The sequence below is a fragment of the Diorhabda sublineata genome, chromosome 11 (genome assembly GCF_026230105.1).
Source record: "Diorhabda sublineata isolate icDioSubl1.1 chromosome 11, icDioSubl1.1, whole genome shotgun sequence".
NCBI classification, from domain to species: domain Eukaryota; kingdom Metazoa; phylum Arthropoda; class Insecta; order Coleoptera; family Chrysomelidae; genus Diorhabda; species Diorhabda sublineata.
Window position 1 is genome coordinate 15,330,252 of NC_079484.1, and position 18,087 is coordinate 15,348,338.

Below are 18,087 nucleotides of genomic sequence, written 5' to 3' on the forward strand. Positions count from 1 at the left end.
AGATATCGTAGATTTACATCGAATGAAGCCCATTGAGGCGATGATCACTATGTTTCGATTGAACATTTTCGAAATCTATTTCGGCCATTCTAAGTCCAAACACATCATTTCTTATATATTTGAGTGAATTTGCATCTAACTTGGTAAGATATCGTCGATTTACATCCATAGCAGCCCATTGAGGTCGATGATCACTATGTTTTGTTTGAACATTTTAGATATCTATTTCCGCCATTTTAAGTCCAAACACATCATTTCTTATATATTTGAGTGAATTTGCATTTAACTTGGTAAGATATCGTCGATTTACATCCATCGCTGCCCATTGAGGTCGATGATCACTATGTTTTGATTGAATATTTTTGAAATATATTTCCGCCATTTTAATTCCAAACACATCATATATTCGAGTAAATTTGCATCTAACATGGTAAGATATCTTCGATTTACATCCATTGAGGCCCATTGAGGTCGATGGTCACTCTGTTTTGATTGAATATTTTTGAAATCTATTTCCGCCATTTTAAGTCCAAACACATCATATATTTGGAGGAATTTGCATCTAACATGGTAAGATATCGTCGATTCACATTCATAGAAGCCGATTGAGGTCCATGGTCACTCTGTTTTGATTGAATATTTTCGAAATATATTTCCGCCATTTTAAGTCCAAACACATCATATATTTGAAGGAGTTTGCATCTAACATGGTGAGATATTGTCGATTCACATTCATTGAAGCCGATTGAGGTCCATGTTTACTCTGTTTTGATTGAATATTTTCTAAATATATTTCCGACATTTTGAGTCCAAACACATCATTTCTTATATATTTGAATGAAATTGCATCTAACATAGTAAGATATCGTAGATTTACATCGAATGAAGCCCATAGAGGTCGATGATCATTATGTTTTGTTTGAAAATTTTAGAAATCTATTTTCGCCATTTTAAGTCCAAACACATCATTAATTTGAGTGCATTTGCATCTTATATGGTAAGATATCGTCGATTTACATCCATTGAAGCCCATTGAGGTCGATGATTACTATGTTTTCATTGAACATTTTCGAAATCTATTCCCGCCATTTTAAGTCCAAACACATCATAAATTTGAGTGCATTTGCATCTAACATGGTAGGATATCGTCGATTTACATTCATTGAAGCCCATTGAGGTCGATGCTTACTATGTTTTGATTGAACATTTTCGAAATCTATTCCCGCCATTCTAAGTCCAAACACATCATTAATTTGAGTGCATTTGCATCTTATATGGTAAGATATCGTCGATTTACATTCATTGAAGCCCATTGAGGTCGATGATTACTATGTTTTGATTGAACATTCTCGAAATCTATTTCCGCCATTTTAAGTCCAAACACATCATTTCTTATATATTTGATTGAATTTGCATCTAACTTGATAAGATATCGTCGATTTACATCCATCGCATCCCATTGAGGTCGATGATCACTATGTTTTGATTGAACATTTTCGAAATCTATTTCCGCCATTTTAATTCCAAACACAACATATATTTGAGTGAATTTGCATCTAACATGGTAAGATATCGTCGATTTACATCCATTGAAGCCCATTGAGGTCGATGGTCACTCTGTTTTGATTGAACATTTTCGAAATCTATTTCCGCCATTTTAGTTCCAAACACATCATATATTTGAGTGAATTTGCATCTAACTTGGTGAGATATCTTCGATTTACTTCCATTGAAGCCCATTGAGGTCGATGATCACTATGCTTTGATTTGACATTTTCGAAATCTATTTCCGACATTTTAAGTCCAAACACATCATATATTCGAGTGAATTTGCATCTAACTTGGTAAGATATCGTCGATTTACATTCATCGCAGCCCATTGAGGTCAATGATCACTATGTTTTGTTTGAACATTTTAGAAATGTCTTTCCGCCATTTTAAGTCCAAACACATCATATTTTATATATTTGAGTGAATTTGCATCTAACTTGGTGAGATATCTTCGATTTACTTCCATTGAAGCCCATTGAGGTCGATGATCACTATGTTTTGATTTGACATTTTCGAAATCTATCTCAGACATTTGAAGTCCAGAGACATCATATATTCGAGTGAATTTGCATCTAACTTGGTAAGATATCGTCGATTTACATCCAATGAAGCCCATTGAGGTCGATGATTACTATGTTTTGTTTGAACATTTTAGAAATCTATTTCCGCCATTTTAAGTCCAAACACATCATTTCTTATATATTTGTGTGAATTTGCATCTAACTTGGTAAGATATCGTCGATTTACATCCATCGCAGCCCATTGAGATCGATGATCACTATGTTTTGATTGAATATTTTCGAAATATATTTCCGACATTTTAAGTCCAAACACATCATAAATTTGAGTGCATTTGCATCTTATATGGTAAGATATCGTCGATTTACATTCATTGAAGCCCATTGAGGTCGATGATTACTATGTTTTGATTGAACATTCTCGAAATCTATTTCCGCCATTTTAAGTCCAAACACATCATTTCTTATATATTTGATTGAATTTGCATCTAACTTGATAAGATATCGTCGATTTACATCCATCGCAGCCCATTGAGGTCGATGATCACTATGTTTTGATTGAACATTTTCGAAATCTATTTCCGCCATTTTAATTCCAAACACATCATATATTTGAGTGAATTTGCATCTAACATGGTAAGATATCGTCGATTTACATCCATTGAAGCCCATTGAGGTCGATGGTCACTCTGTTTTGATTGAACATTTTCGAAATCTATTTCCGCCATTTTAGTTCCAAACACATCATATATTTGAGTGAATTTGCATCTAACTTGGTGAGATATCTTCGATTTACTTCCATTGAAGCCCATTGAGGTCGATGATCACTATGCTTTGATTTGACATTTTCGAAATCTATTTCCGACATTTTAAGTCCAAACACATCATATATTCGAGTGAATTTGCATCTAACTTGGTAAGATATCGTCGATTTACATTCATCGCAGCCCATTGAGGTCGATGATCACTATGTTTTGTTTGAACATTTTAGAAATGTCTTTCCGCCATTTTAAGTCCAAACACATCATATTTTATATATTTGAGTGAATTTGCATCTAACTTGGTGAGATATCTTCGATTTACTTCCATTGAAGCCCATTGAGGTCGATGATCACTATGTTTTGATTTGACATTTTCGAAATCTATCTCAGACATTTGAAGTCCAGAGACATCATATATTCGAGTGAATTTGCATCTAACTTGGTAAGATATCGTCGATTTACATCCAATGAAGCCCATTGAGGTCGATGATTACTATGTTTTGTTTGAACATTTTAGAAATCTATTTCCGCCATTTTAAGTCCAAACACATCATTTCTTATATATTTGTGTGAATTTGCATCTAACTTGGTAAGATATCGTCGATTTACATCCATCGCAGCCCATTGAGATCGATGATCACTATGTTTTGATTGAATATTTTCGAAATATATTTCCGACATTTTAAGTCCAAACACATCATAAATTTGAGTGCATTTGCATCTTATATGGTAAGATATCGTCGATTTACATTCATTGAAGCCCATTGAGGTCGATGATTACTATGTTTTGATTGAACATTCTCGAAATCTATTTCCGCCATTTTAAGTCCAAACACATCATTTCTTATATATTTGATTGAATTTGCATCTAACTTGATAAGATATCGTCGATTTACATCCATCGCAGCCCATTGAGGTCGATGATCACTATGTTTTGATTGAACATTTTCGAAATCTATTTCCGCCTTATTAAGTCCAAACACATCATATATTTGAGTGAATTTGCATCTAACATGGTAAGATATCGTAGATTTACATCGAATGAAGCCCATTGAGGCGATGATCACTATGTTTCGATTGAACATTTTCGAAATCTATTTCGGCCATTCTAAGTCCAAACACATCATTTCTTATATATTTGAGTGAATTTGCATCTAACTTGGTAAGATATCGTCGATTTACATCCATAGCAGCCCATTGAGGTCGATGATCACTATGTTTTGATTGAATATTTTTGAAATATATTTCCGCCATTTTAGTTCCAAACACATCATATATTCGAGTAAATTTGCATCTAACATGGTAAGATATCTTCGATTTACATCCATTGAGGCCCATTGAGGTCGATGGTCACTCTGTTTTGATTGAATATTTTTGAAATCTATTTCCGCCATTTTAAGTCCAAACACATCATATATTTGGAGGAATTTGCATCTAACATGGTAAGATATCGTCGATTCACATTCATAGAAGCCGATTGAGGTCCATGGTCACTCTGTTTTGATTGAATATTTTCGAAATATATTTCCGCCATTTTAAGTCCAAACACATCATATATTTGAAGGAGTTTGCATCTAACATGGTGAGATATTGTCGATTCACATTCATTGAAGCCGATTGAGGTCCATGTTTACTCTGTTTTGATTGAATATTTTCTAAATATATTTCCGACATTTTGAGTCCAAACACATCATTTCTTATATATTTGAGTGAATTTGCATTTAACTTGGTAAGATATCGTCGATTTACATCCATCGCTGCCCATTGAGGTCGATGATCACTATGTTTTGATTGAATATTTTTGAAATATATTTCCGCCATTTTAGTTCCAAACACATCATATATTCGAGTAAATTTGCATCTAACATGGTAAGATATCTTCGATTTACATCCATTGAGGCCCATTGAGGTCGATGGTCACTCTGTTTTGATTGAATATTTTTGAAATCTATTTCCGCCATTTTAAGTCCAAACACATCATATATTTGGAGGAATTTGCATCTAACATGGTAAGATATCGTCGATTCACATTCATTGAAGCCGATTGAGGTCCATGATTACTCTGTTTTGATTGAATATTTTCTAAATATATTTCCGACATTTTGAGTCCAAACACATCATTTCTTATATATTTGAATGAAATTGCATCTAACATAGTAAGATATCGTAGATTTACATCGAATGAAGCCCATAGAGGTCGATGATCATTATGTTTTGTTTGAAAATTTTAGAAATCTATTTTCGCCATTTTAAGTCCAAACACATCATTAATTTGAGTGCATTTGCATCTTATATGGTAAGATATCGTCGATTTACATCCATTGAAGCCCATTGAGGTCGATGATTACTATGTTTTCATTGAACATTTTCGAAATCTATTCCCGCCATTTTAAGTCCAAACACATCATAAATTTGAGTGCATTTGCATCTAACATGGTAAGATATCGTCGATTTACATTCATTGAAGCCCATTGAGGTCGATGCTTACTATGTTTTGATTGAACATTTTCGAAATCTATTCCCGCCATTCTAAGTCCAAACACATCATTAATTTGAGTGCATTTGCATCTTATATGGTAAGATATCGTCGATTTACATTCATTGAAGCCCATTGAGGTCGATGATTACTATGTTTTGATTGAACATTCTCGAAATCTATTTCCGCCATTTTAAGTCCAAACACATCATTTCTTATATATTTGATTGAATTTGCATCTAACTTGATAAGATATCGTCGATTTACTTCCATTGAAGCCCATTGAGGTCGATGATCACTATGCTTTGATTTGACATTTTCGAAATCTATTTCCGACATTTTAAGTCCAAACACATCATATATTCGAGTGAATTTGCATCTAACTTGGTAAGATATCGTCGATTTACGTTCATCGCAGCCCATTGAGGTCGATGATCACTATGTTTTGTTTGAACATTTTAGAAATGTCTTTCCGCCATTTTAAGTCCAAACACATCATATTTTATATATTTGAGTGAATTTGCATCTAACTTGGTGAGATATCTTCGATTTACTTCCATTGAAGCCCATTGAGGTCGATGATCACTATGTTTTGATTTGACATTTTCGAAATCTATCTCAGACATTTGAAGTCCAGAGACATCATATATTCGAGTGAATTTGCATCTAACTTGGTAAGATATCGTCGATTTACATCCAATGAAGCCCATTGAGGTCGATGATTACTATGTTTTGTTTGAACATTTTAGAAATCTATTTCCGCCATTTTAAGTCCAAACACATCATTTCTTATATATTTGAGTGAATTTGCATCTAACTTGGTAAGATATCGTCGATTTACATCCATCGCAGCCCATTGAGATCGATGATCACTATGTTTTGATTGAATATTTTCGAAATATATTTCCGACATTTTAAGTCCAAACACATCATAAATTTGAGTGCATTTGCATCTAACATGGTAAGATATCGTCGATTTACATTCATTGAAGCCCATTGAGGTCGATGATTACTATGTTTTGATTGAACATTTTCGAAATCTATTCCCGCCATTTTAAGTCCAAACACATCATAAATTTGAGTGCGTTTGCATCCAATATGGTAAGATATCGTCGATTTACATTCATTGAAGCCGATTGAGGTCGATGGTCACTCTGTTTTGATTGAACATTTTCGAAATCTATTCCCCCCATTTTAAGTCCAAACACATCATAAATTTGAGTGCATTTGCATCTAATATGGTAAGATATCGTCGATTTACATTCATTGAAGCCGATTGAGGTCGATGGTCACTCTGTTTTGATTGAACATTTTCGAAACATATATCCGCCATTTTAAGTCCAAACATCATATATTTGAGTGAATTTGCATCTAACATGGTGAAATATCGTCGATTTACATCCATTGAAGCCTATTGAGGTCAATGATCACTATGTTTTGATTGAACATTTTCGAAATTCATTTCCGCCAATTTAAGTCCAAACACATCATATATTTTAGTGAATTTGCATCTAATATGGTAAGATATCGTCGATTTACATCCAATGAAGCCCATTGAGGTCGATGATCACTATGTTTTGATTAAACATTTTCGAAATCTATTTCCGCCATTTTAAGTCCAAACAAATAAAATATTTGAGTGAATTTGCATCTAACATGGTAAAATATCGTCGATTTACATCCATTAAAGCCTATTGAGGTCGATGATCACCATGTTTTGATTGAACATTTTCGAAATCTATTTCCGACATTTGAAGTCCAAAGACATCATATATTCGAGTGAATTTGCATCTAACATGGTAAGATATCGTCGATTTACATCCATTGAAGCCCATTGAGGTCGATGATCACTATGTTTTCTTTGAACATTTTAGAAATCTATTTCCGCCATTTTAAGTCCAAACACATCATATTTTATATATTTGAAAGAATTTGCATCTAACTTGGGAGATATCTCCGATTTACTTCCATTGAAGCCCATTGAGGTCGATGATCACTATGTTTTGTTTGAACATTTTAGAAATCTATTTCCGCCATTTTAAGTCCAAACACATCATTTCTTATATATTTGAGTGAATTTGCATCTAACATGGTAAGATATCGTCGATTTACATCCATCGCAGCCCATTGAGGTCGATGATCACTATGTTTTGTTTGAACATTTTAGAAATCTATCTCCGCCATTTTAAGTCCAAACACATCATTTCTTATATATTTGAGTTAATTTGCATCTAACTTGGTAAGATATCGTCGATTTACATCCATCGCAGCCCATTGAGAACGATGATCACTATGTTTTGATTGTAAATTTTCGAAATCTATTTCCGACATTTGAAGTCCAAAGACATCATATATTCGAGTGAATTTGCATCTAACATGGTAAGATATCGTCGATTTACATCCATTGAAGCCCATTGAGGTCGATGATCGCTATGTTTTGTTTGAACATTTTAGAAATCTATTTCCGCCATTTTAAGTCCAAACACATCATATTTTATATATTTGAGTGAATTTGCATCTAACTTGGGAGATATCTCCGATTTACTTCCATTGAAGCCCATTGAGGTCGATGATCACTATGTTTTGTTTGAACATTTTAGAAATCTATTTCCGCCATTTTAAGTCCAAACACATCATTTCTTATATATTTGAGTGAATTTGCATCTAACATGGTAAGATATCGTCGATTTACATCCATCGCAGCCCATTGAGGTCGATGATCACTATGTTTTGTTTGAACATTTTAGAAATCTATTTCCGCCATTTTAAGTCCAAACACATCATTTCTTATATATTTGAGTGAATTTGCATCTAACTTGGTAAGATATCGTCGATTTACATCCATCGCAGCCCATTGAGATCGATGATCACTATGTTTTGATTGTAAATTTTCGAATTCTATTTCCGCCATTTTAAATCCAAACACATCATATATTCGAGTGAATTTGCATCTAACATGGTAAGATACCTTCGATTTACATCCATTGAAGCCCATTGAGGTCGATGGTCACTCTGTTTTGATTGAATATTTTCGGAATATATTTCCGACATTTTAAGTCCAAACACATCATAAATTTGAGTGCATTTGCATCTAACATGGTAAGATATCGTCGATTTACATTCATTGAAGCCCATTGAGGTCGATGATTACTATGTTTTGATTGAACATTTTCGAAATCTATTCCCGCCATTTTAAGTCCAAACATCATATATTTGAGTGAATTTGCATCTAACATGGTGAAATATCGTCGATTTACATCCATTGAAGCCTATTGAGGTCAATGATCACTATGTTTTGATTGAACATTTTCGAAATTCATTTCCGCCAATTTAAGTCCAAACACATCATATATTTTAGTGAATTTGCATCTAATATGGTAAGATATCGTCGATTTACATCCAATGAAGCCCATTGAGGTCGATGATCACTATGTTTTGATTAAACATTTTCGAAATCTATTTCCGCCATTTTAAGTCCAAACAAATAAAATATTTGAGTGAATTTGCATCTAACATGGTAAAATATCGTCGATTTACATCCATTAAAGCCTATTGAGGTCGATGATCACCATGTTTTGATTGAACATTTTCGAAATCTATTTCCGACATTTGAAGTCCAAAGACATCATATATTCGAGTGAATTTGCATCTAACATGGTAAGATATCGTCGATTTACATCCATTGAAGCCCATTGAGGTCGATGATCACTATGTTTTCTTTGAACATTTTAGAAATCTATTTCCGCCATTTTAAGTCCAAACACATCATATTTTATATATTTGAGTGAATTTGCATCTAACTTGGGAGATATCTCCGATTTACTTCCATTGAAGCCCATTGAGGTCGATGATCACTATGTTTTGTTTGAACATTTTAGAAATCTATTTCCGCCATTTTAAGTCCAAACACATCATTTCTTATATATTTGAGTGAATTTGCATCTAACATGGTAAGATATCGTCGATTTACATCCATCGCAGCCCATTGAGGTCGATGATCACTATGTTTTGTTTGAACATTTTAGAAATCTATCTCCGCCATTTTAAGTCCAAACACATCATTTCTTATATATTTGAGTGAATTTGCATCTAACTTGGTAAGATATCGTCGATTTACATCCATCGCAGCCCATTGAGAACGATGATCACTATGTTTTGATTGTAAATTTTCGAAATCTATTTCCGACATTTGAAGTCCAAAGACATCATATATTCGAGTGAATTTGCATCTAACATGGTAAGATATCGTCGATTTACATCCATTGAAGCCCATTGAGGTCGATGATCACTATGTTTTGTTTGAACATTTTAGAAATCTATTTCCGCCATTTTAAGTCCAAACACATCATATTTTATATATTTGAGTGAATTTGCATCTAACTTGGGAGATATCTCCGATTTACTTCCATTGAAGCCCATTGAGGTCGATGATCACTATGTTTTGTTTGAACATTTTAGAAATCTATTTCCGCCATTTTAAGTCCAAACACATCATTTCTTATATATTTGAGTGAATTTGCATCTAACATGGTAAGATATCGTCGATTTACATCCATCGCAGCCCATTGAGGTCGATGATCACTATGTTTTGTTTGAACATTTTAGAAATCTATTTCCGCCATTTTAAGTCCAAACACATCATTTCTTATATATTTGAGTGAATTTGCATCTAACTTGGTAAGATATCGTCGATTTACATCCATCGCAGCCCATTGAGATCGATGATCACTATGTTTTGATTGTAAATTTTCGAATTCTATTTCCGCCATTTTAAATCCAAACACATCATATATTCGAGTGAATTTGCATCTAACATGGTAAGATACCTTCGATTTACATCCATTGAAGCCCATTGAGGTCGATGGTCACTCTGTTTTGATTGAATATTTTCGGAATATATTTCCGACATTTTAAGTCCAAACACATCATAAATTTGAGTGCATTTGCATCTAACATGGTAAGATATCGTCGATTTACATTCATTGAAGCCCATTGAGGTCGATGATTACTATGTTTTGATTGAACATTTTCGAAATCTATTCCCGCCATTTTAAGTCCAAACACATCATAAATTTGAGTGCGTTTGCATCTAATATGGTAAGATATCGTCGATTTACATTCATTGAAGCCGATTGAGGTCGATGGTCACTCTGTTTTGATTGAACATTTTCGAAATCTATTCCCCCCATTTTAAGTCCAAACACATCATAAATTTGAGTGCATTTGCATCTAATATGGTAAGATATCGTCGATTTACATTCATTGAAGCCGATTGAGGTCGATGGTCACTCTGTTTTGATTGAACATTTTCGAAACATATATCCGCCATTTTAAGTCCAAACATCATATATTTGAGTGAATTTGCATCTAACATGGTGAAATATCGTCGATTTACATCCATTGAAGCCTATTGAGGTCAATGATCACTATGTTTTGATTGAACATTTTCGAAATTCATTTCCGCCAATTTAAGTCTAAACACATCATATATTTTAGTGAATTTGCATCTAATATGGTAAGATATCGTCGATTTACATCCAATGAAGCCCATTGAGGTCGATGATCACTATGTTTTGATTAAACATTTTCGAAATCTATTTCCGCCATTTTAAGTCCAAACAAATAAAATATTTGAGTGAATTTGCATCTAACATGGTAAAATATCGTCGATTTACATCCATTAAAGCCTATTGAGGTCGATGATCACTATGTTTTGATTGAACATTTTCGAAATTCATTTCCGCCAATTTGAGTCCAAACACATCATTTCTTATATACTCGAGTAAATTTGCATCTAACTTGGTGAGATATCGTCAATTTACATTCATTTAAGCCAATTGAGGTCGATGATCACCATGTTTTGATTGAACATTTTCGAAATCTATTTCCGCCACTTTAAGTCCAAACAAATCATATATTTGAGTGAATTTGCATCTAACTTGTTAAGACATGTCGATTTACATCCATTGAAGCCCGTTGAGGTCGAAGATCACCATGTTTTGATTGAACATTTTCGAAATCTATTTCCGACATTTGAAGTCCAAAGACATCATATATTCGAGTGAATTTGCATCTAACATGGTAAGATATCGTCGATTTACATCCATTGAAGCCCATTGAGGTCGATGATCACTATGTTTTGTTTGAACATTTTAGAAATCTATTTCCGCCATTTTAAGTCCAAACACATCATATTTTATATATTTGAGTGAATTTGCATCTAACTTGGGAGATATCTCCGATTTACTTCCATTGAAGCCCATTGAGGTCGATGATCACTATGTTTTGTTTGAACATTTTAGAAATCTATTTCCGCCATTTTAAGTCCAAACACATCATTTCTTATATATTTGAGTGAATTTGCATCTAACATGGTAAGATATCGTCGATTTACATCCATCGCAGCCCATTGAGGTCGATGATCACTATGTTTTGTTTGAACATTTTAGAAATCTATCTCCGCCATTTTAAGTCCAAACACATCATTTCTTATATATTTGAGTGAATTTGCATCTAACTTGGTAAGATATCGTCGATTTACATCCATCGCAGCCCATTGAGATCGATGATCACTATGTTTTGATTGTAAATTTTCGAAATCTATTTCCGACATTTGAAGTCCAAAGACATCATATATTCGAGTGAATTTGCATCTAACATGGTAAGATATCGTCGATTTACATCCATTGAAGCCCATTGAGGTCGATGATCACTATGTTTTGTTTGAACATTTTAGAAATCTATTTCCGCCATTTTAAGTCCAAACACATCATATTTTATATATTTGAGTGAATTTGCATCTAACTTGGGAGATATCTCCGATTTACTTCCATTGAAGCCCATTGAGGTCGATGATCACTATGTTTTGTTTGAACATTTTAGAAATCTATTTCCGCCATTTTAAGTCCAAACACATCATTTCTTATATATTTGAGTGAATTTGCATCTAACATGGTAAGATATCGTCGATTTACATCCATCGCAGCCCATTGAGGTCGATGATCACTATGTTTTGTTTGAACATTTTAGAAATCTATTTCCGCCATTTTAAGTCCAAACACATCATTTCTTATATATTTGAGTGAATTTGCATCTAACTTGGTAAGATATCGTCGATTTACATCCATCGCAGCCCATTGAGATCGATGATCACTATGTTTTGATTGTAAATTTTCGAATTCTATTTCCGCCATTTTAAATCCAAACACATCATATATTCGAGTGAATTTGCATCTAACATGGTAAGATATCTTCGATTTACATCCATTGAAGCCCATTGAGGTCGATGGTCACTCTGTTTTGATTGAATATTTTCGGAATATATTTCCGACATTTTAAGTCCAAACACATCATAAATTTGAGTGCATTTGCATCTAACATGGTAAGATATCGTCGATTTACATTCATTGAAGCCCATTGAGGTCGATGATTACTATGTTTTGATTGAACATTTTCGAAATCTATTCCCGCCATTTTAAGTCCAAACACATCATAAATTTGAGTGCATTTGCATCTAATATGGTAAGATATCGTCGATTTACATTCATTGAAGCCGATTGAGGTCGATGGTCACTCTGTTTTGATTAAATATTTTCGAAATATATTTCCGACATTTTGAGTCCAAACACATCATTTCTTATATATTTGAGTGAATTTCCATCTAACATGGTAAGATATCGTCGATTTACATCCATTGAAGCCCATTGAGGTCGATGATCACTATGTTTTGTTTGAACATTTTAGAAATCTATTTCCGCCATTTTAAGTCCAAACACGTCATATTTTATATATTTGAGTGAATTTGCATCTAACTTGGGAGATATCTCCGATTTACTTCCCTTGAAGCCCATTGAGGTCGATGATCACTATGTTTTGTTTGAACATTTTAGAAATCTATTTCCGCCATTTTAAGTCCAAACACATCATTTCTTATATATTTGAGTGAATTTGCATCTAACATGGTAAGATATCGTCGATTTACATCCATCGCAGCCCATTGAGGTCGATGATCACTATGTTTTGTTTGAACATTTTAGAAATCTATCTCCGCCATTTTAAGTCCAAACACATCATTTCTTATATATTTGAGTGAATTTGCATCTAACTTGGTAAGATATCGTCGATTTACATCCATCGCAGCCCATTGAGATCGATGATCACTATGTTTTGATTGTAAATTTTCGAATTCTATTTCCGCCATTTTAAATCCAAACACATCATATATTCGAGTGAATTTGCATCTAACATGGTAAGATATCTCCGATTTACATCCATTGAAGCCCATTGAGGTCGATGGTCACTCTGTTTTGATTGAATATTTTCGGAATATATTTCCGACATTTTAAGTCCAAACACATCATAAATTTGAGTGCATTTGCATCTAACTTGGTAAGATATCGTCGATTTACATCCATTGAAGCCCATTGAGCTCGATGATCACTATGTTTTGATTTTCGAAATCTATTCCCGCCATTTTAAGTCCAAACACATCATATTTTATATATTTGAGTGAATTTGCATCTAACTTGGGAGATATCTCCGATTTACTTCCATTGAAGCCCATTGAGGTCGATGATCACTATGTTTTGTTTGAACATTTTAGAAATCTATTTCTGCCATTTTAAGTCCAAACACATCATTTCTTATATATTTGAGTGAATTTGCATCTAACATGGTAAGATATCGTCGATTTACATCCATCGCAGCCCATTGAGGTCGATGATCACTATGTTTTGATTGAACATTTTCGAAATCTATTCCCGCCATTTTAAGTCCAAACACATCATAAATTTGAGTGCATTTGCATCTAATATGGTAAGATATCGTCGATTTACATTCATTGAAGCTGATTGAGGTCGATGGTCATTCTGTTTTGATTGAACATTTTCGAAACATATATCCGCCATTTTAAGTCCAAACATCATATATTTGAGTGAATTTGCATCTAACATGGTAAAATATCGTCGATTTACATCCATTGAAGCCTATTGAGGTCAATGATCACTATGTTTTGATTGAACATTTTCGAAATCTATTTCCGCCATTTTAAGTCCAAACAAATAATATCTTTGAGTAGATTTGCATCTAACATGGTAAGATATCGTCGATTTACATCCATTTAAGCCAATTGAGGTCGATGATCACTATGTTTTGATTGAACATTTTCGAAATCTACTTCCGCCATTTTAAGTCTAAACAAATCATATATTTAAGTGAATTTGCATCTAACTTGCTAAGATATCGTCGATTTACATCCATTGAAGCCCATTGAGGTCGAAGATCACTATGTTTTGATTGAACATTTTCGAAATTCATTTCCGCCAATTTAAGTCCAAACACATCATATATTCGAGTGAATTTGCATCTAACATGGTAAGATATCGTCGATTTACATTCATTGAAGCCGATTGAGATCGATGGTCACTCTGTTTTGATTGAACATTTTCGATACATATATCCGCCATTTTAAGTCCAAACATCATATATTTGAGTGAATTTGCATCTAACATGGTAAAATATCGTCGATTTACATCCATTGAAGCCTATTGAGGTCGATGATCACTATGTTTGGATTGAACATTTTCGAAATCTATTTCCGCCAATTTAAGTCCAAACACATGATATATTTTAGAGAATTTGCATCTAATATGGTAAGATATCGTCGATTTACATCCAATGAAGCCCATTGAGGTCGATGATCACTATGTATTGATTGAACATTTTCGAAATCTATTTACGCCATTTTAAGTCCAAACAAATAATATCTTTGAGTAGATTTGCATCTAACATGGTAAGATATCGTCGATTTACATCCATTGAAGCCTATTGAGGTCGATGATCACTATGTTTTGATTGAACATTTTCGAAATCTACTTCCGCCATTTTAAGTCTAAACAAATCATATATTTAAGTGAATTTGCATCTAACTTGCTAAGATATCGTCGATTTACATCCATTGAAGCCCATTGAGGTCGAAGATCACTATGTTTTGATTGAACATTTTCGAAATCTATTTCCGCCATTTTAACTCAAAACAAATCATATATTTGAGTGAATTTGCATCTAACATGGTAAAATATCGTCGATTTATATCCATTGAAGCCTATTGAGGTCGATGATCACTATGTTTTGATTGAACATTCTCGAAATCTATTTCCGCCATTTTAAGTCAAAACAAATCATATATTTGAGTGAATTTGCATCTAACATGGTAAAATGTCGTCGATTTACATCCATTGAAGCCCATTGAGGTCGAAGATCACTATGTTTTGATTGAACATTTTCGAAATCTATTTCCGCCATTTTTAGTCAAAACAAATCATATATTTGAGTGAATTTGCATCTAACATGTTAAAATATCGTCGATTTACATCCATTGAAGCCTATTGAGGTCGATGATCACTATGTTTTGATTGAATATTTTCGAAATTCATTTCCGCCAATTTGAGTCCAAACACATCATTTCTTATATACTCGAGTGAATTTGCATCTAACTTGGTGAGATATCGTCAATTTACATCCATTTAAGCCAATTGAGGTCGATGATCACCATGTCTTGATTGATTTTCGAAATCTATTTCCGCCACTTTAAGTCCAAACAAATCATATATTTGAGTGAATTTGCATCTAACTTGCTAAGACACGTCGATTTACATCCATTGAAGCCCATTGAGGTCGAAGATCACTATGTTTTAATTGAACATTTTCGAAATCTATTTCCGACATTTGAAGTCCAAAGACATCATATATTCGAGTGAATTTGCATCTAACATGGTAAGATATCGTCGATTTACATCCATTGAAGCCCATTGAGGTCGATGATCACTATGTTTTGTTTGAACATTTTAGAAATCTATTTCCGCCATTTTAAGTCCAAACACATCATATTTCATATATTTGAGTGAATTTACATCTAACTTGGTGAGATATCTTCGATTTACTTCCATTAAAGCCCATTGAGGTCGATGATCACTATGTTTTGATTAGACATTTTCGAAATCTATTTCCGACATTTGAAGTCCAAAGACATCATATATTCGAGTGAATTTGCATCTAACATGGTAAGATATCGTGGATTTACATTGAATGAAGCCCATTGAGGTCGATGATCACTATGTTTTGTTTGAACATTCTAGAAATCTATTTCCGCCATGTTAAGTCCAAACACATCATATACTTGAGTGAATTTGCATCTAACATGGTAAGATATCGTAGATTTACATTGAATGAAGCCCATTGAGGTCGATGATCACTATGTTTTGTTTGAACATTCTAGAAATCTATTTCCGCCTTAAGTCCAAACACATCATTTCTTATATATTTGAGTGAATTTGCATCTAACTTGGTAAGATATCGTCGATTTACATCCATCGCAGCCCATTGAGGTCGATGATCACTATGTTTTGTTTAAACATTTTAGAAATCTATTTCCGCCATTTTAAGTCCAAACACATCATTTCTTATATATTTGAGTGAATTTGCATCCAACTTGGTGAGATATCGTCGATTTACATTCATTGAAGCCCATTGAGGTCGATGATTACTATGTTTTGATTGAACATTTTCGAAATCTATTCCCGCCATTTTAAGTCCAAACACATCATGAAACTGAGTGCATTTGCATCTAATATGGTAAGATATCGTCGATTTACATTCATCGAAGCTGATTGACGTCGATGGTCACTCTGTTTTGATTGATATTTTCGAAATATATTTCCGACATTTTAAGTCCAAACACATCATGTATTTGAGAGAATTTGCATCGAACATGGTAAGATATCGTAGATTTACTTCGAATGAAGCCCATTGAGGTCGATGATCACTATGTTTTGTTTGAACATTCTAGAAATCTTTTTCCGCCATTTTGAGTCCAAACACATCATAAATTGGAGTGCATTTGCATCTAACATGGTAAGATATCGTCGATTTACATCCAATGAAGCCCATTGAGGTCGATGATCACTATGTTTTGATTGAACATTTTCGAAATCTATTTCCGACATTTTGAGTCCAAACACATCATTCCTTATATATTAGAGTGAATTTGCATCTGACTTGGTAAGATATCGTCGATTTACATCCATTGAAGCCCATTGAAGTCGATGATCACTATGTTTCGTTTGAACATTTTAGAAATCTATTTCCGCCATTTTTAGTCCAAACACATCATAAATTTGAGTGTATTTGCATCTAACATGGTAAGATATCGTCGATTTACATCCATTGAAGCCTATTGAGGTCGATGATCACTATGTTTTGATTGAACATTTCCGAAATTCATTTCCGCCAATTTGAGTCCAAACACATCATATATTTGAGTGAATTTGCATCTAACATGGTAAGATTTCGCTTCAATAGATTTACATCTATTGAAGCCCATTGAGGTCGAAGATCACTATATGTTGATTGAACATTTTCGAAATCTATGTCCGCCATTTTAAGTCCAACCAAATCATATCTTTGAGTGGATTTGCATCTAACATGGTAAAATATCGTCGATTTACATCCAATGAAGCCCATTGAGGTCGATGATTACTATGTTTTGATTGAACATTTTCGAAATCTATTTCAGCCATTTTAAGTCCAAACAAATCATATATTCGAGTGGATTTGCATCTAACATGGTAAAATATCGTCGATTTACATCCATTGAAGCCTATTGAGGTCGATGATCACTATGTTTTGATTGAACATTTTCGAAATTCATTTCCGCCAATTTGAGTCCAAACACATCATTTCTTATATATTCGAGTGACTTTGCATCTTACTTGGTGAGATATCG